Source organism: Euprymna scolopes, chromosome 21, assembly GCF_053919585.1.
Source record: "Euprymna scolopes isolate OS-2025 chromosome 21, ASM5391958v1, whole genome shotgun sequence".
In the NCBI taxonomy this organism is placed as follows: Eukaryota; Metazoa; Mollusca; class Cephalopoda; order Sepiida; family Sepiolidae; genus Euprymna; species Euprymna scolopes.
Window position 1 is genome coordinate 54,938,534 of NC_136502.1, and position 19,184 is coordinate 54,957,717.

A 19,184-nucleotide genomic window follows, 5' to 3' on the forward strand; every position below is an offset into this window, starting at 1 on the left:
AATTATATTTTGATTAATGATATTTTTAAATATGATATTTTGATTAATGATATTTTTAAACATGATATTTTGATTAATGATATTTTAAAATATGATATTTTGATGAATTATATTTTGATTAATGATATTTTAAAATATGATATTTTGATGAATTATATTTTGATTAATGATATTTTAAAATATGATATTTTGATGAATTATATTTTGATTAATGATATTTTAAAATATGATATTTTGATGAATTATATTTTGATTAATGATATTTTAAAATATGATATTTTGATGAATTATATTTTGATTAATGATATTTTAAAATATGATATTTTGATGAATTATATTTTGATTAATGATATTTTAAAATATGATATTTTGATGAATTATATTTTGATTAATGATATTTTAAAATATGATATTTTGATGAATTATATTTTGATTAATGATATTTTAAAATATGATATTTTGATGAATTATATTTTGATTAATGATATTTTAAAATATGATATTTTGATGAATTATATTTTGATTAATGATATTTTAAAATATCATATTTTGATTAATTATATTTTGATTAATGATATTTTAAAATATGATATTTTGATTAATGATATTTTTAAATATGATATTTGATTAATGATATTTTAAAATATCATATTTTGATTAATGATATTTTTAAATATGATATTTTGATTAATGATATTTTTAAATATGATATTTTGATTAATGATATTTTAAAATATGATATTTTGATGAATTATATTTTGATTAATGATATTTTAAAATATGATATTTTGATTAATGCAGATTTTGTATTTATTATTATACTAGCCTGGGTGCTCAGTGTTGCCCGGGTGTTTGTATGTGTGTGTTGAGCAAAAAAAAAAAGAAATTGATAGTAGGCAAGCAGGCTCGAACCCATGATGCAAAGGCGGAAAAGAAAGTGAAAGAAAATCTGACGTCTTACCACTACTCCATGATGTGACCGGAAGTCTAAAGCATTCAAATTTAACACAGTCATTGCAAAAGATGCCTTGCAGAAATCGCATTGCTTTTAAACCTTCCACAAAAGCAAATTAGACAAATGGTCATTTTTAATGAGGGGGGAAAACCAGATCCTCCCAAAAGGGAGCACTTTGGCAGTATTAACAGTAATTGTCTCAGTATAAAGGATTTCCCCTATATTGATCAAGGACGAATAATACTACCCTGATTAAGGCCAGGCGTTGGCATTTGCATTCGAATAGTTTTCCTTTATTTATACAAAAATGATAAACAAACAGCCGACATGACGGCATGGTGGGAATTTTTTTTAACTCGGTCAAAAAAAAGATAAAGACGATATCCGTTTGCAAATCTGAGATATTACAATCTGGGAAGTATACAAAAACTTCTTGCGGAATCTAACCGACGCGAGAACCTCCACCCAAAAAGCCTTTGGTGGACATATTTTGCCCTTTATATAATAGATTATATAAAACCCAATATATAGTAATGATTTACAAAGTTAAAAAAAAACAAAAAAAACATGACTCATTCAACACCACCGAGAATCGAAACCAAAACGTTTAGATTATGATTTACTTTTTCTTTTACGTTAATGCCTGAGCTATGAAGACATGTTTGCTGCAAGGCTAAAAATTAAAACATTAACCAATAGCTATTATGTTACGCATGCATATTCGTAATGCCATCATTCAACCTTCACATGGCAAATTCCATTTTTTTAAATTTCACACTTTTGCACCCATTTTCCCTGGCTAAAACCCAAATATAAAGTTTTGCATGGGTTCGAATACCTATATATTAAGTTTCATGTCTGTAGACCAAAAACTGACAGAGGAGTTTGGTAGGCAAAATTTTTTCAACAAATATATATATGCATACATAAATATATATAGAAACAGGTTTGTGTTTACTATAACCTTTTTGTGTAAATATTATGCAAGTATAAATCATGTAGAATATCTGCATGAATATAATTACATGTAATACTTAAAGATGATCATCCCATAAGAAAACCGAAAAAACTAATAGGGAATTAATTAAAATGAATGTTTAAAAGAATATACAATATAAAATATATAAATATAAAGAATATACAAATTAACTAGATCTTTTGCCGATGAATACAATTCCACGATCTGTATATAACAAAGTTTATTTTCTTTTTAAAAATAGAAAAAGGGTTGTTAATATGAATATCCATACTCAAAAACCCCAAATTTATAGGGGTGTATATATAACGAGTAAAATCTTTGTTTGGGTGGATGAATAATACATACAGAACTCAGCAAGTTGAAATGCAAACTGTTTATTTCAACTTGCTGACATATTTATATTAGTTTGAATAAAAGTGGTTTGATTTTAAAACTTTCAAGTTGTCTGTTGAGTTGACTCAAACGGTAGAGCGCTAAATGTTTTGGCTACGATTTTAGCTGATAACACCCAATTATTTTATTTTACTTTTGAAATCAGTACTATATATATTAGGTACAATATATTATTCAATAGAGAATTAGCTCTGTAATAATAAATACAAAATCTTTGCGAATAAAATATATTTAAGCATATTTTACAACCGACAAAGTCTTGCTAGTCTGATTATAAAGAATGGATTGTTTGCAAGAAGAAAATTATCCCTGAGTGAAAGTGACATTTTGTTTTTTTGCGGGGGGGGTGGGGTTATATTTTAACACTGCTGACTGCCCTTACAGAAGTAAAAATTTAAAAAAAAACACATGTTCAGTGTACCATATCTATATCAGAACTGATCAAAGAAATTATCTGCGTATCTCTATATTAATAAAGTAGCCACAGAAATTCTCCTTTGGACCAAAGTATTGTAGGTTTGCAACAACAGATGCCACATACAAATTCAATACATCAAGGCTAATAGCCACAATCTTATGTAGCTTTCGAACACCATTTTAAACACATTCAGTCGTGATAATAAAATGCTACATTGCATCATACAAGCAACACCATCACAATCGCAACATCTTTAGAGGAAGGAGCCCCTATTTTTCTCTCTATTTAGTCCTACCACTGCTATCAGTTGTCATCAGAGCGAATTTTACACATTCCACAGATTCTGTGATTACACAAACCGTAACTGGCTCATACATACATAGACCTAACATAATCTTTCCAAATTCCCATTCATAAATAATACATTCTCCCTTACCAAACTCCATCCATTCTGATTGGCTGAACTGTGAAAATTCTCATATTTCGGAATCCAGTTCTTCACTTTATAAATGGATGGTTACTAAAATTAAAATATGGCGTCACTAGAAGATATGTTATTTCGCTCGGCATCAAGTTCATTTTATGCATAGGTCATTACAGTCATGTGTGTGTGTGTGTGTGTGTGTGTGTGTGTGTGTGTGTGTGTGTGTGTGTGTGTGTGTGTGTGTGTGTGTGTGTGCATACGACACAAATCACTCTATTAGTGGCTTTGTAGCTGTCGGACTGCTGTTCCCTATTATTTTACAGGGTCCACAGTGTGTGTAAAGGGGTTACTCCCCCCACTCTCTCTCTCTCTCTCTCTCTCTCTCTCTCTTTCACTACACATATTTCCCTTCACTAATGATTATTATTATAATTCATGCATGTGTGTGTGTGTGTGTGTGTTCAGTTGAGAATGTGTCTGATAATGTAATTACATTTTTTCTTCTTCTTTTTCTTAACCTTCTCTTTTTTAATTATTAATTCATTTCTGTTTTGTTTTCTTCTTTTTCCTTTCTTACATAATTTTATTGTGTCGGTTTTTTAATATATATATATATATATATATATATATTTTTAGTAAGTTATGGTTTTTGGACATATGTAAGTACAGAATAGTTAACAAAGCCAAAGCCTCCCTCTCAAATAATAACGATATTATTTCAGCATGATCTGTCAGAGAGAGAATAAAGCCACGGTAAAATTTCCGGCATTAAATGTTTTATATTTGTTTGAATAAAATTCACACCAAAACTAATTGACTGATCATTATCAATTTTGGAGCACAACTGCTAGGCGCAGGGAGGCTGGACATATCAATATGATCTATAATTACTTTAACTTACTATCATGAGAAAGAGGTGGAAGCCCTTTTGGAAAATTAAGGATAATATTTACCATATAATCCAATTGCTTCATTTACAAATAAACACTTTTGGGGGGTTACTTTTATGGCCCCGGACAATGCCAGGTAGGCCTGCTAGTATAATCAATAATCAGACATTTTGTACAAATATAATGAGTTTTTTTCGTAGTGAAGAATAGTTAAAATGCTATATTGCAGGTAAATTTAATTGTGCAAACAATTGTATAGAGATACCATCTTTTTTTTTATATATACTTTTATGTGTATGCGATATCAGTTGCAGGTTTAACTAATTTGTACATTGGTTTTAAGAAAAGGACATTGAAATAATTATTATTGTTATTTGTTGTCGGTTTTTAAATTCAATGATTTTTTGGGGTTTTTTTTCTAATATAACAAATATTGTTTGTTTCAAAATATTGTTTATGTGGTGGACAGCTATTTGGCATTGTGTTCAACTGTTCCTTTAGGAATTGACCTGATTTTTTAAGAAGTTACGATCTGCTGTTTTTAGTCGCGTGCAAGCGACTCTATAAGTCACTCCGCCGGTTCGTCGGTCTGTCCGTAACATTTTTGTGCTTGGCCTTTTTGGTTAAGATCAAAGGTCTGTTGTTAATAGATGCTGTTCTTAGCTTTTTAATCTTTTCTTGGACTTTTGGCCAAGATCAAAGTGTACAAAGACCCTGCAACACTCCCCTCCCCAGATCTTATAGGGCCTTGTGCCTAAATTTGTTTTGTGTTTTGGAGATTTTACTTTTTTAAATTTTTTAATTTTATATTGGAATTTTTTTAATTGTAATTTTTTCTTTAAACGAAATAAATTAAATATAAAGATCAAAGTGTAGTATCTATTCTCTGATACATACACCGCGCTAGGCAATGCTGTTCTGGCAACACATTCTCGTGCCCGGAACACCTGACGAGCTTGTTGGGTAGCGTTCTGTCTGCACCCCCACTTGGTCCGTCTTTCTCTGCTCTCCCCCCCTCACGGGGGGATCCGAGCTGATAATTTACGACCTTTCCGCGAGGGAGGGTCGGAAACACTTTCTCTCTTCCCTCCACTCCCTCTCTCAGTTCTATCTCCCCCTCTCAGTTCTATCTCCCCTCTTGCCGCCTTTGGCGCCAAAGTCGGCTCCCCACTTTGGACGCCGACTCCATGTCACTCACTTTGGTGATTTTGAATACAGGGGTGAGAGCTTTTTTAAAAAATGGACACCCCCAGTCAAATGGCCACCAATACAGATACCCCCAGTCAGGGGGCTACCACAGGAAAAACTGCTCCCCAAGAGGACGACTCCCCAACAGGGGAACAAAAAACAACGGGGCATACCGCCCGGATAATAAACCGAAGGACGCCCGCCAGAAGGGAAAAAACTCACCAGCAGCTCCCTAAGTGGGCGACTCCCCACAAAAGGGAGAAAAAAACAATGTTGGACGGGGCATCCAGCTTTGACAACAAAAATCAAGAGGCAGTAGCCCCAAAGGACGATAAGGGAGACAGTGCTCACCAGGAGAGCTACTGCACCAAAAGGGGAGCAAATCAAGAAAACAAGGGGGCATACAGCCTGGACCTCCCCAAAACAAAAGGGGCAAAAGCTCCCAAGTACAATAAAGGGGACAATGCTCCCCAGGAGGTCGACTCCCCAAAAAGGGAGGCGTTTCCTGGAAGAAGCATAGAGCAAGGAGAGTCGGTCTCAAAGGAAAGCGGAAAGGGAAATGCCCCCCAAAAATAGCAACCCTTCCGCAAAGGAACAGCAAAAACAGTCCACCCCCACCAAAGATCCAACAGCAACAAGAGGGTGTGCATGGAGGAAGACTGTAGAGAAGCAACTGTCCCCTCAAGAGTATAGAGACTTGTACTTGACCAAGTACAGACAATACATTGAGGGGGCAGAAATTAAACCAGTGCCAGGCGCTTAGGAGGCAATCAAAGGCAGAGTCCTCTCCCTCATCATCTCCGATATGCCGAAAAACCGGCTCCTAGGGATGAAAAAGGAAGATATGGCGGGGCTCCTACACAAGCCAAACATCCCGGTACGATACCTGTACCAGAGGAGCTACGCCATGTGGGACATCTGCCTACCCACCAAGGAAGATGCGGAGAGACTCTCCCTACAAGAAATTAAGCATGGGAGAATAAAACTAAAGCCCAAATACTAGGGCAGGATAAGGACCCGAGTGCAGGTATTCAATGTACCTATGCAAATATCAGCAGAAATCCTGCGATCCTTCTTCACACAGTTCGGCGAGGTGGAAAAAATAACCCCAGTGCGGTCGAAAACCATGAGGCTAAAGAAAGAAGGCGATACCAGCACAGCTGACATTTAAGGAGGCAACTATGACGGTGGTGTTGGAGGGCCGTTGTCCACACTGTTGGTTCTGCCAAAAGCAGGGTCACATGGCCAAGAGCTGCCCTCAAAGGTCAACTCCTACTCAAGTGACACCAAAGGCGGTACCAACCTCTGAGACAGCACCAGTGTCCAAACAGGCTGTCACAACTCTTGCAACAGGAACACCAACCCCAGCACCGAGGAAACCCAAAACCATGCAGGAGGCCAAGGGGGAGGAATGGAGCACGGTAATGAGGCAGAAATGGAAGCCCACGATCCCATCTGCCACCGTCCCACCACCAACCCAACAACCGAGGCAGTAACAACAACAGCAGCCTCCACAACAGCCGCACAACAGCCACGGCAGCAGACACAGCAGCAGCAGCTGAACCAGCCGTTGAACCAGCCGCAGCAACAACATCAGCTGCCGCGGCCAATTCCACAACCAATGCCATGAAAACAGCGGCAACAACAAAAACAGCAGCAGCCAAAGCAGCAGCAACAGCCAGAACAGAAGCAGCAGCAACAAAAACGGCTGCAGCAACCAGAGCAGCAACAGCATCAATCAGAGAAACAGCAATTAGAGGAGCCGCAACAACCAAAGGTCCCCACACCAATTGAGACGGGGACCAAGCGAAGAAAACACTGCTCCTCTGAGGATGAATCCACTAGCGAGAGAGAGAGGAACTCAACCTCACCACTCCCCGATTCATTCAAAAGAATAAAAAAAGAAAAGCAAAAGAAGGAAAGGGGAAGAAAAGGCAGCCCCCACTCCCTGTGAGCATACACCATCCCTAACAACAATACAACCCACTTCCACCCCCAAACCACATACTGCACCAACACTAGACACCGCACCAACACCAACACCAACACAATACCAGACACCGCACCAACACCAGACACCGCACCAACACCAACACCAACACCACACAGACACTCGTCCCCACACCAATGCAAATTGAGCCACCATCCCAGAAAGAAAAGACTGAACCCGGGAGAGATAGAGACCCTTCAGATTCTCCCACTTATGGACTTACTCCAACAGGGACCCTCGCCCTCGAAACGAGGGAGGAACTTTGTTTTGTAGACCCCCTGTCTGTGGCAATGGACTTACCACACTGGCAGAGAAAAAATTTAAAACCTCTGCTGGACTGATAACAGATAGGGGGGAAAGATGTTAATGTCCCCTCTAATTTCCCGGACGCCCCATGGCTAACAACTTTCGTCAGGCTTCCAGAGGCCTGCAAGACTAACGTGTGGACAATGCTGGAGGCCGCTGAAGGGGCTGGTACGGAAATTGAACTGATTAGGAAAAATGACCCTTCCCTTGAGGAACTCGCAAAACAATGCAAGGGAAGGGTCCCAGTGTTGGTCCATCTGTCACTCTATAGGGCCCTTAAATTGACTTACCCTTTGGATGTCGGCGGCATTGTGAGAGAAGGTCAGGACATGAAAAAGCTGACCATCTTGAGCATTGCATACAACGTTGGTGTCCTTTCCCCGGCTGACTTCGGAGCTGAGTGTACGCACCTTAAGGTAGGTACCATGGCTTTCAATTTGGCTAGTCTGAATGCGAGGGGCTTGAGATCATCGGGCCGGGCGACTCGCCTCCAGCACAACCTCTTGTCCCTGGGAGTGGTTGTGGCTGCGATTCAGGAGACGCATTTCATTTCTTCTGTGGACTGTTAGGTGCTGGCTCGAGACTTTGAGATTTTCTCAGCATATGGCAGCCCATGGGGGAAGGGGGTCTCCTTGCTAGTTAAATGTACCCTGTCCGCGACGGTTGACGTTGTCCATAGGGATGCGGAGGGCAGGCTGGTCGTGGCAGATGTTGACGTAAAAGATTCTGTGTTTCGGGTGATTGCGGTTCATGCGCCCAGCAACGCTTGTGAGAAGGTCTCATTCTTCAGTCAGCTCGACGCGCTTGTAGATTGTCGGAAGCAGGTAGTGCTAATGGGGGATTGGAATGCCATCTTAGACCCCAACATAGATAAGGTAGGACGCGGAGCTAGAGGGTCAGAGAGGTGCGAGTCCAGCCTGGCTGATCTGATGGCTAGATGCGAACTGGTCGACAGGTTTCGGGGTGAGCATCCGGGGCGGGAGATGTGGACAGGATGTTAGTAAGGAGAGGCGAAGTAGACTTCCTATCCTGTCCCACGTTCACTTGGCTAGACGGACCATAAATTAGTTATGGCCCGGCTGAAGCTAGGAAATAGGCCTAAGTTAGCGGGGTACTGGAAGTTAAACACCTCCCTTCTGGAGATACAAGACTTCCGAGATAAGTTAAGAGAATTGATTAAAAAGGCACTAGTGGGGGCGGTTACCAGGAGTAAATGGTGGTTAGGTCTCAAAGCCAAGATCAGAAGCTTCTCAGTCAAGTATGCCCAGCGCCTTGCACTAGATAAGGCCACGATGAAGAAGCAGCTAGAGCAGAAACTAGCCCGGGCTACGGGGGAGGGTGATAGGGTTAGTCAGGAACTAGCTAAGCAGGACCTTCTACGCGAGACTAGTGAGCGTTACGAAGGCCAAGTAGTTAGAGCTAGGTTTAGAAAGATAGGCAACAAAGCAGTCAATTCTGATGCAGACGTGCGCCGTGAGGTTTCTAGGTGTGGCTCAGACAAATACATTGCGAAAGTCAGACATCCGGATAGACGCACCCTGGAATCAACTCGGGAGATCTGCGAGGGGTTTCCAGAACATTTCGAGGAGCGTTTTATGCAGCAGCCCAATCTTCCGGTCCTTGAGTTTAGCGACTATTTGGCCAACTCTCCCTGCCTCGAGGCGGCTAGAGCGGCTAGTTGCGAGGGCCGGGTGACGGAGCGGGAGGTCTTTACTGTGCTGAAGCAGGTCAGCTATGACAGATTGCCAGGACTTGATGGTCTGCCATACGAACTGTACTTGAGGCTGTCGCCCATGTTTCTGCCTCTTCTGACGGATGTGTTCAACCATTGGTTTGCTCAGGGATCCATCCCAGTGCAGGTAACCAAGGGAGTGATCACATTGCTGAAGAAAGGTGACGGGCATGGAGGGGAAGAGTTAGACGACTGCAGGCCCATAACTCTGCTAAACACAGAGTTGAAGATTTTAGCCAAGATCCTGTCGAATCGGCTGCAGGTTGTTATCGACAAGAACTACGCTGTGAAAGGGAGATTGATTCAGAACAACTTGCACCTGATCCGCACGATCCTAGAGGGGGGAATAGATGATGACACGGAAGCCGCGCTGATCAACTTAGATCAGTCCAAAGCATTCGATAGGGTCGACCATCGTTTCCTGGCATCTGTCTTGGAGGCTGCCGGTTTTAAACCGGACTTCTGCAAGTGGATCCCCGTGATGTATTGACAGCCCACGGCTGTCGTGCAAATCAACGGAAAGCGCTCAAAGCCCTTTATTATCTCTCGGTCGGTTCGTCAGGGTTGTCCGCTGTCGCCCCTGCTTTACGTCCTGGCCTTGGAGCCTCTGCTCCGCAAGCTGAGACGTGGGGAGGCAAATTCGGCCCTGCGCAGAATGACTCTGCCTGGCAGCTCAGCTGCCAAGGTATCCATGTTTGCCGATGATGTCACATTCTTCGTGTCAAGCTTCAGAGACATCAAGATTGTGTCGGAGGTGCTTGCACAGTATGAAAGAATCACAGGGGCCAAGATAAACCACAGTAAGTCTGTCGGACTGCGGTTGGGCGCCCTTCAGTTGGACGGATGGCCTGGTTTGGATCTTTGGCGTGTGGTTCAGGCCAGGTCTCCAGCTTGATGAGAATTGGTCAGAGGTACGGTCAAAAGTGGAGGCTGCGGTCAACACGTGGAAACTTTCCTTAAAGGGTAGAGCTGAGGCGTGCACTAGATACGTCTTCCCTCTCATCCTTTACCAACTGGCTGTACTTCCCCTGCCTGCACAACACCTAAAAGCTCTTGTCGAACTCTTGTCCTCCCTCCTTTGGGACAGAGGAAGACACTGGGTTAGCAGACAGGTCTGCTTCCAACGTCTGTGAGGGAGGTTTGGGAATGCCAGACTTGAAGTGTCATCGAGACGCCGAGAGGCTGGCCTTCCTGAGCCACCACCTTCAAAAAGATCAACCATGGCACCCTACGATTACTGCCGCCTTCCCCGACCTCATTCTCAAACCCGCTATCGAGAGTTGTCTGCAGGGAGACTCAGCCTTCCTGAAAGAGTGCTGAGCCGCGCTAAAACGACTACCAAGGTCCAGCGACCTTGTGACTGCTATCCGTAGGGAACTCCACAGGGATCTAGTAAGGGGGACCGCCTATGACCCGCTATGCGCACATTTGGGTTGGCAGCAGAGTGAGATCCGCTCCGCGTGAAGTTGGGCGCCAGGTTCGAGTCATCTGAACAATTCGGAGTTCTCTCTAACCTGGCGATTGGCCTGAAATGCACTTCCACTCAACAACATGCAATGCAGTTCTGGGGTTTTGGAGTCGCCTGTTTGTCCCCATTGCGGGACAACGGCCATAGAAACGACTGATTACGCTTTCTTCGATTGCCGTGAACTCCGCCAGTACTGGTCGTATGCCAGCGAAGTGACGGCTTGCATCGATCCTGAGCATCTTTGCCCAATTATCGTATCCAATGTCGTTGACAACGTGAGACCACCGTGGGATCGGGGAAGACAAATGGTCTACATTACGATCCTGGCCGTGACAAGAATGGTGATTTGGACGTCGCGTCTGCAGGGTGGCTGGGGGGTGTTGCCTTTTTTTGATCAGGATCTGATCGCTTTCTTTAAACACCAACTACAGGTGAAGATCAGATGTGATAGAAGAAGGCTGCATCGTCCAGCATTTGACAGAAGATGGATACATGTAGCAAGTCTGTGTGTACAAAAAGGAGCCAAGTTTGAATACGTGTTCCCCGCCTAGGTGTGGAACGCGCAGTTCCGTCAAGCATAATCCATTTTTAGCCTCTTAGCTAGCTGAGTAAATGCTTCATCCCTCCCCAAGTAGGAAGCCTCCAAGATCCCCATCCCCTCCTATCTGCAATTTTTTCTTCTCACCCCTCATTCTAAATTTCACCCATCTTAGAGAGAAAGAAATCAATCACTTACTCCCCATCCCTCACCCACAAAATTATCTTTTCTCCATTTTGTCCCATCTATAGAGCATCCCCACTTAGAGACTGGCCTGCAGGAGCTCAGGTTCCTTTACAAACCAAGTGAAACAGACGGTCTATCAACTAGACGAGGTTGGGAGGGTCCTACTAACCACTTTTTTTTTTCCCCCGCCCTCGACACAAATGAATTATCGTATCATCATTGTTATCTTTTTTGTTTTTACACGGAAATAAAAAATGTTTTAAACAATTGGGTGCCAAGTAGGACGTCCCCAAGTACAAAAGTGCGGATGTTGTATTATGGTGAAAGAAGATTCTAGCTAAGAGAAACATTTCTTTAGTTATAGAGTGACAAGGATGACCAACGACCCCCATCGCCTTCCACCCTTTTGAGTTGGCCTTGTGCCTAAGTTTTTTGTTCATGTTCTTTTTTTTTTTGCCTGAATAAAAGATTTAATATCTCAAAGTGTAGTATCTGTTCCGGCAGATACTGCAAGCAAAGACCATATGTGGGAGCAATCCCACATATAAGACCTTGGTCAATGTAGGGGCAACCCTTCATACCAATTGTCACTATCCAGCTCCCCTACTCCCCGGGGAGTCGGTCCCCATTTCCCCTTCACTCCTCACATTAAAAATCGGCCTTGTGTCTAATTTGCTCGGTGGGGGAGCAAATAGATAAAGCTTTTCTTGGCCTTTTGGCTTAGATCAAAGTGTAGTATCTGTCCTCCCAGCTACCTCATTTTTTATTTTTTTCAAGAGGTCCGCCTCTTGACCACACCAGTCAAGTTTAAGGCTTTCACTTTGGTCACTTTTGTGACTTTACTAACCTTTGTTAGTGGGACCGACCCCCTCTTTGGAGAGTCTGAACCCTTTTCGCTCACCCAGGACCGACGCCATTGTGTGGTAGTCTGGACCCGAAAACCGATCCCTTCTTCGGGAGTTTGCTGTTTCCGGGACCGACAACACTTTCTTTGGTAGACACGACCTGGCCGGGTTAGCTTTAGTTTGTTGGATACTTTGTTTCCTCCTCTTCGTTGAAATGGTCTATTCTCTCCTCTCTTAATTGCCTGAGCAGCACTCTGACCTGCCAGGCCCAATCTTTGTCTTCCTTTGCTGCTCTTCCAGTGGATTAAGCAGACCGGGTTCTCTTTCTCACTTCCTTGGGGTTGTTTGTAAGTAGGGTGACGTGGGTAGGGCGGGTGTTTTGTTTCTGCTCCCCTCTCTGGGCATTGATGTTTATCCTCTCTTTCTCTTAATTGCGATGCGGCACTCTGACCCACTAGCACCCACTGTGTCTTCCTTCACTGCTCTCTCCCCTTGCAGGGGATCTGAGCTGACTAATCCGACATCCCCGTGAAGGGAGGTCAATCCACTTTCTCTCTTCTGACCTCACCCACTCCCCTCCACCCCACCTCCATTTCCCTGCATTTTCTTTTCTCCCCCACTACACTTTGGTCCGCATCAGCGGCCGGTGCAGTTTTGTCCGCACGATGCTGGGAAAAAGGCATATACCACCCCAGATGCACCACATCGCCCCACTCGAGTACTCCCCATCGGAGGGAGCACCCACCACGAACGAAGTAGAGGAGGAGAAGGCCAGGGTAGGGCTGCAACCCACGGCGACCCAGGCAAGTCCAACATCAGGAGGGCAACCAATCCCGCCCCCGGGTCCCCACGAGGGCCACTCCCCAGACCGGGGAGTCAAAGAAGCGGGTGACGAGGGAATGAGGTGCGATCTGGGTAGTACACATCCTGCGACACCCCTTCCACCTCAATCCTCGTCGGTCGGAGATAGCACTCCCACCCAGGCTCCCCAAGAGGACCAGTCCCAGATGGAAGCTTCCATGCCTGCGGCGGATGAGGGAACGAGGTACTGCTCAAGTGGTCCACAACTAGTGACATCCTCTGAACATCAATCCTCGTTTGCCGAGGGCAACCTAGTCACCCCAGCTCCCCAAGAGGGCAACACCCAAAAGAACAGGGCTAAGAGGGATGAAGAGACCAGAAAAACGGAGGGTGTACCATGGCCAGTGTCACCCATGGCTCCTCAGCAACTGTTCACCTTGAACAGCCCACAGCCTCGTCCAGGAGAGGATCCCCCAAACTTGGATGGAGAGGACAAAAGCAGTATAGCAGAGAGAACACAAAGGCACATAGAAGAAGCGCTAGCTGCCCTAAGGAGTCTCGGCAGGGAAATCCAAAAGACTACCCCAAAAAGTTTCGCCTAAGGAGGACCAACAATCCAGAAGTAGCGAATCCCCAGCACTAGCCAGAAGACCTTCCTACGATACATCAATGGGGTAACGGCTCGCATCAATGCCAAGCGCTGGCTTGAACTCGATGAGTCATATTTTGTGGAGAACATTGATACGCCGCTGCTTAGGGACAAAAGAATGTTTTTACTAGCGATACTAGCAGTAGTGAGGATGGTCATATGGATCACACACCTCAAGCGAGTCCGCGAAGGGATATCTGTTCCGGATCGAGATCTGATCGTCTACTTTAAACATCTGCTTAAAGTAAAGATCAGATGCGATTGGAAGAGGTTGCCTCGAGTGGCCTTTGACAAGAGGTGGGTGCATGACGCTAGCTTGTGCATCCGACGAGGCGCCAAGTTTGAATTCATGTTACCACCATAAGCATGGCATGCGTGGTACTGGGTCCTACGGAGCCCATCCCTCTAGGTTAGACAAATAAAAAGTAAAGAAACTCTTGACTGGTGGTACAAATGAGATCCTGTCCCCCGATTGTTTGTTTTTTGGCACTAGAGAACCTTCCGAGGCTACCCTACCACTACCCCCCCCCTATCTTTTTGTTTTATCACCCCCTGGTAAACCCCTACTCGAAGGTCGTCGCCTAACCCCCCCCCCACACACACACACCCACCCCTTTTGTTTTTGACAATCTATTTATTTTTCCTTCCTACACCCGATAAGAATTCTTCCCAATCCCCACTAGGGATCTTCCCACTTGTTTTCAGTGCCCCGGGAAATTAGTAGGTGATCTAACTTTCTAGATTAGCTCAGGGAGGGACCCTACTAACAATCCACTAGGCAATTTTATTTTTGTATATTTATTCTAGATTCCCCACTCCCCAACACGAACTGTTTTTCTTCCAAATTCAAGAACTTTTTATTTTCCAATGAATTGAACTTTTTTCACACACACACACACATTTTAATAATTAAAAAGGGGGGAGGGAGAAAAAAAATTAAGCACACACACACACACACACACACACACACACACACACATACAGAAATTGTATATATATCCTTTTTTGCAAAAACGCTGGGGTTTTCATTAGTTAGTTTAGAGTCCACAGAGTGAATGAGGTATTGTGGTAAATGTTGCCAGTCAAGAGTAAAGTCGCCAAAGACTCCATTTTCACTTTAGTAACAAAGACCCTGCAACACTCCCCTCCCAGATTTTATAGGACCTTGTGCCTAAATTTGTTTTCTAAACTTGAATTTTACTTTTAATTTATTTTAATTTTACATTGAATTATTTTGATTGTAATTTTCATTTTCACGCTGTAAATTATATATGAAAATCAAAGTGTAGTATCTGTTCCGGCAGATACTGCAAGCAAAGACCATATGTGAGGGCAACTCCACATATAAGACCTTGGTCAATGTAGGGGCAACCCTTCATACCAATTCTCACTATCCAGCTCCCCTACTGCCCGGGGAGCTGGTCCCCATTTCCCCTTCACTCCTCACATTAAAAATCGGCCTTGTGCCTAATTTGCTTGGTGGGGGAGCAAATAAATACCTTTTTTTGGCCTTTTGAGCAAGATCAAAGTGTAGTATCTGTTCTTACTACTTGCTATACTTATGTTTGTAACTTTGTGATATAAAGTGGGGGATCAGTTTTCTGTATTAATTTAATGTAAAATTAATGTAAAATTCAAGTCATTCTCCAGATCATTCAAGTTGTTTTTGAAGGATTACAGTTATTTTTTAAGCATTCAAGTCATTCTTAAGTTCATTCAATTCATCCTTAAGTTCATTAAAGTCATTCTAAGTCATTTACTTTTTATTTATTTAAGTCATTTCAGCCCATTTTTCGGTCATTTTAGTTTATCTTTAAGAATTTCATGTCAATCCTACATTCACGCATTTATTCATTACACGAGAGCACGCGACTAATGGCTATCGGCCTTGTTACATTGCAATTGACATACAAATTTATTTCTTATTTCTTTCATCTCTTCAATATCAGATTTAAAAATATAAATACATTTGTATTGAAATCACCAAAATGTTAATATTCATCTATCTGAATAAATGAGAAATATTTTTGTTTCGTTTTTACAATAAAGTTATTAATCGAATGGTCATTTGTTATTTTAAATCAATGCCTCAAGTAGTTAAATAGTGGATTTTGCGAACGCAGTTAGTATACAATATTATAAGGCATACAACATTCATTTCACCTGGTACAGGCCAGGATCAAAGTGTAGTATCTGTTCTGATGTTACACTCAAGTTAACTTGTTCTTTAGTCAATGTAGGGGAAACCTTTCAATACTAAGGGAATTTTATTTTTGCCTACTTCCAGAGTGCCTCTTTCTGGGGAGCTGGCCCCCCCTCCCCCACATTAAAAATGACCTTGTGTCATATTTTGCTTTCGTGAGGAAGCAAATACATTCCTCATTTCTTATTCACAAAAAATCTGAAAAGATAACATTACTTAACACTATTCTTTTAATTTTATATGTTACTAGCAGGGAGACCCGATGTTGCCCAGAATTGAATGATGACCAACAAATGTTGTACACTCCCATATTTTTATTGGCATCGAAATCGGTGAAATTGCCCATTTGTCAATCAAATCAATTGATTGCCTGCTCTAGTCCAGGACGCATTGCAGTGCACCGGGAGGAAACTTCACATGCCTCCCCGCAATGACTTAGTCCACAATACACTGTAGTCAATATTGCACTGTAGAGAACCTACTGTCGATTTCATAAAATTATTTTTTATATAATTTTTATATAATGGCTTGAGTTTAAGTTTAAAATATAAAAGTCAAGTATCATGCTTCAATTGTGCTTTAAACAGAAAACTTCATTTCAAAGTGTCTCTGTCATATCAAAGAACCTACTGTTGATTTTACATGTCGGGCCTTTCGGCTTGTGTTGTAATAAAACTTCTCAAATGCACCTTGTGATGTTAGGCTGTGTAAGGTGTTAACTTTGGTCAAAATCGCCTGTTCCTTCTTTCATCAGATTATTTCGATTGTCGATACTTATCGAAGACATTCCGATACAAAACCTATCTAAGAACACTGCCAGGCATATAAAGTACCTTCTCGTGAAATTTTATAAAAATCGGCCCAGCTGTTTCGAGTCCATAGAAAACAACTCACACACGCAGACACACACACAAAGTTCCTTTTATATAATAGTAGAAATATTTTGGTCATCCTATCTGTTTCATTCTCCTGCTTAAAGCGTTCATATTCGATAGATGGGAAACCAGGGTGTAATAAATATTCTTCAGGGTCAACAGGAACGCAGGGGCGACTGCAAATACCACAAAGCTCACAAATTTAGGGCCTCATCATTGGATGGAGGCAGGTGTCATACTCAGCAAGTGTGATAAGTATGAGTGAAAAATGAATTGTTTCCGATACCCATCAAGTGCAGTTTCACCAGATATGGGTCATGATAAAAGGACATAATTCTCAAAATAAAAAAATGTTGTTCTCATGGTTTGCAGCCAACGTTACTGTCTGTCATGACGTCTATGGAATTGGTGACTTTTAACTTCCTTTGGTTATTTCGTAAGTCTGTCAAATACAAACGCTCCTGTCAATGTGATGGCGAGAATGGGGAAGGAAACAGCCAGTGATACGCCCGTGACCTATTGTTGAGAGACATCGCTATTATAACTGTATAAAAGGTTATCATCACCCACTTAAAAATCGGTTTATATATATATATATATATATATATATATATATATTCATACATATGTATATTCATTTATATGTCTACATATATGCACACATATACATACACATACACATATACATACATATATACATGCATATACATATACACATGCATATATATTTACATGCACACATATATATATGCATATATATATATATATATATATATATATATATATATATATATAAATTTAATGATTAAAGTTAAATTCTGTAGATTAAAATATATACAAATATATTTAAGTTAAGAATTTATTATTTGAAACAAGGAATATATGGAGAAAAGTATATTTATTTCTTTAATCCATGGATTTTCAATAATGGCTGATATCATCAGAGGAAATGAAACGCATTAGGGATCCTCGCACTCAAAATTTGCATATATGACTCAACGTATAAAGCTTTGGAAATTTATACACCCATATACGTATTGTTATTATCGACGGAAATATATGCAATGGAATTGATTCACTATTTGATGCAATATCTCTGCACCTCCAAGGACTGGATTTCTTCTAAACCTCAGCATCCACAGATCTTTACATCGCCGAAGAGGACAGCCATCTCAAATGCCCTTCGAAATCACAGTATGGGACAACCAAATATTCTGGATATATCGGATTACTTGACCACCTCTGATTTCCCCATTGGATCACTACTCGTCCAACCTGGCAGTAATATCCCGGAAATTATTGAGCTTATTCTGATAATGGACTGCCCAGATTGTATGAAATCCTTTTTCTATAACTTTTAAGCACCATTTAAATAACTTTAAATAACATTTTCAATATATGTGCTGAAAAGCAAAATACTTTATTCATAGCTGAACATTTTGCTAATTGTATTTCATTTCCTCAGATGATATGAGCCATTATTGAAAATCCATGGATTAAGGAAATAAATATAATTTTTCTCCATATATATTTCTTGTTTCAAACAATAAATTCTTAACTCAAATATATCTTTATATATATTTTAATCTACAGAATTTAACTTTAATCTTTAAACTTATACACTGCTCTATTTTTATATATTGAGCTTTACCTTTTTGGCTAGGATCTGAAAATATTACCTCGCTGTAATATCTGACAGGACAATTCACTTGATTTCTAATCTGTGACTTATATATATATGTATATATATATATATATATATATATATATATATTATTATTATTATTATTATTATTATTATTATTATTATTATTATTATTATTACATACGGGCAGGGGCAATATTTAGATATAACAATAAAATGCAATAAAATGCTAACACAGGGATATGGATGGGAATTAATGGAAAGCAATCGCTTATCATAGGCAGACAAATCTTCTGCATTAGGGGTATGTTCATAGGTCCCAGATTGGGTTCAATTTTCCTTTTTTTATACAAAAAAGGTTTGAAACAAATAAAACAACAATTATTTTCTGTGAGACAGGCAGATACAAAATAAACACAAAAATCGAACACAATAAGATTGGCAAGAGATACCGAAACAAACACTTTCTAATCATATAAAGCTAAATTTATTAATGATAAGGGGAAAGAAAGATTTAACAAAAACAAATATATTCAAAGCTAATGGGATTGGGGAATATTTTTAACATGCTAACTGAAAGAGAATCCTATAACAGAAAGAAAAAACGTATACAGCAGGAACCGGTCCACACGAAGAAAAGTCCGATCTCCAGCTCGACAAAGAAAAAAAGTAAAGTTTGTTTTTTTTGCACTTACAGTT

At 41.0% G+C, this 19,184-nt stretch overlaps 1 protein-coding gene and 1 pseudogene across 1 annotated transcript in view; one reads left to right on the forward strand and one right to left on the reverse strand.

Moving 5' to 3' along the window:
• LOC145242376 (uncharacterized) overlaps window positions 1–19,184 on the reverse strand; it is a 209,034-nt gene that overhangs the window by 146,198 nt on the left and 43,652 nt on the right. The gene's annotated exons all lie outside the window — the stretch shown is intronic.
• LOC145243205 (U2 spliceosomal RNA) lies at window positions 12,167–12,314 on the forward strand (annotated as a pseudogene).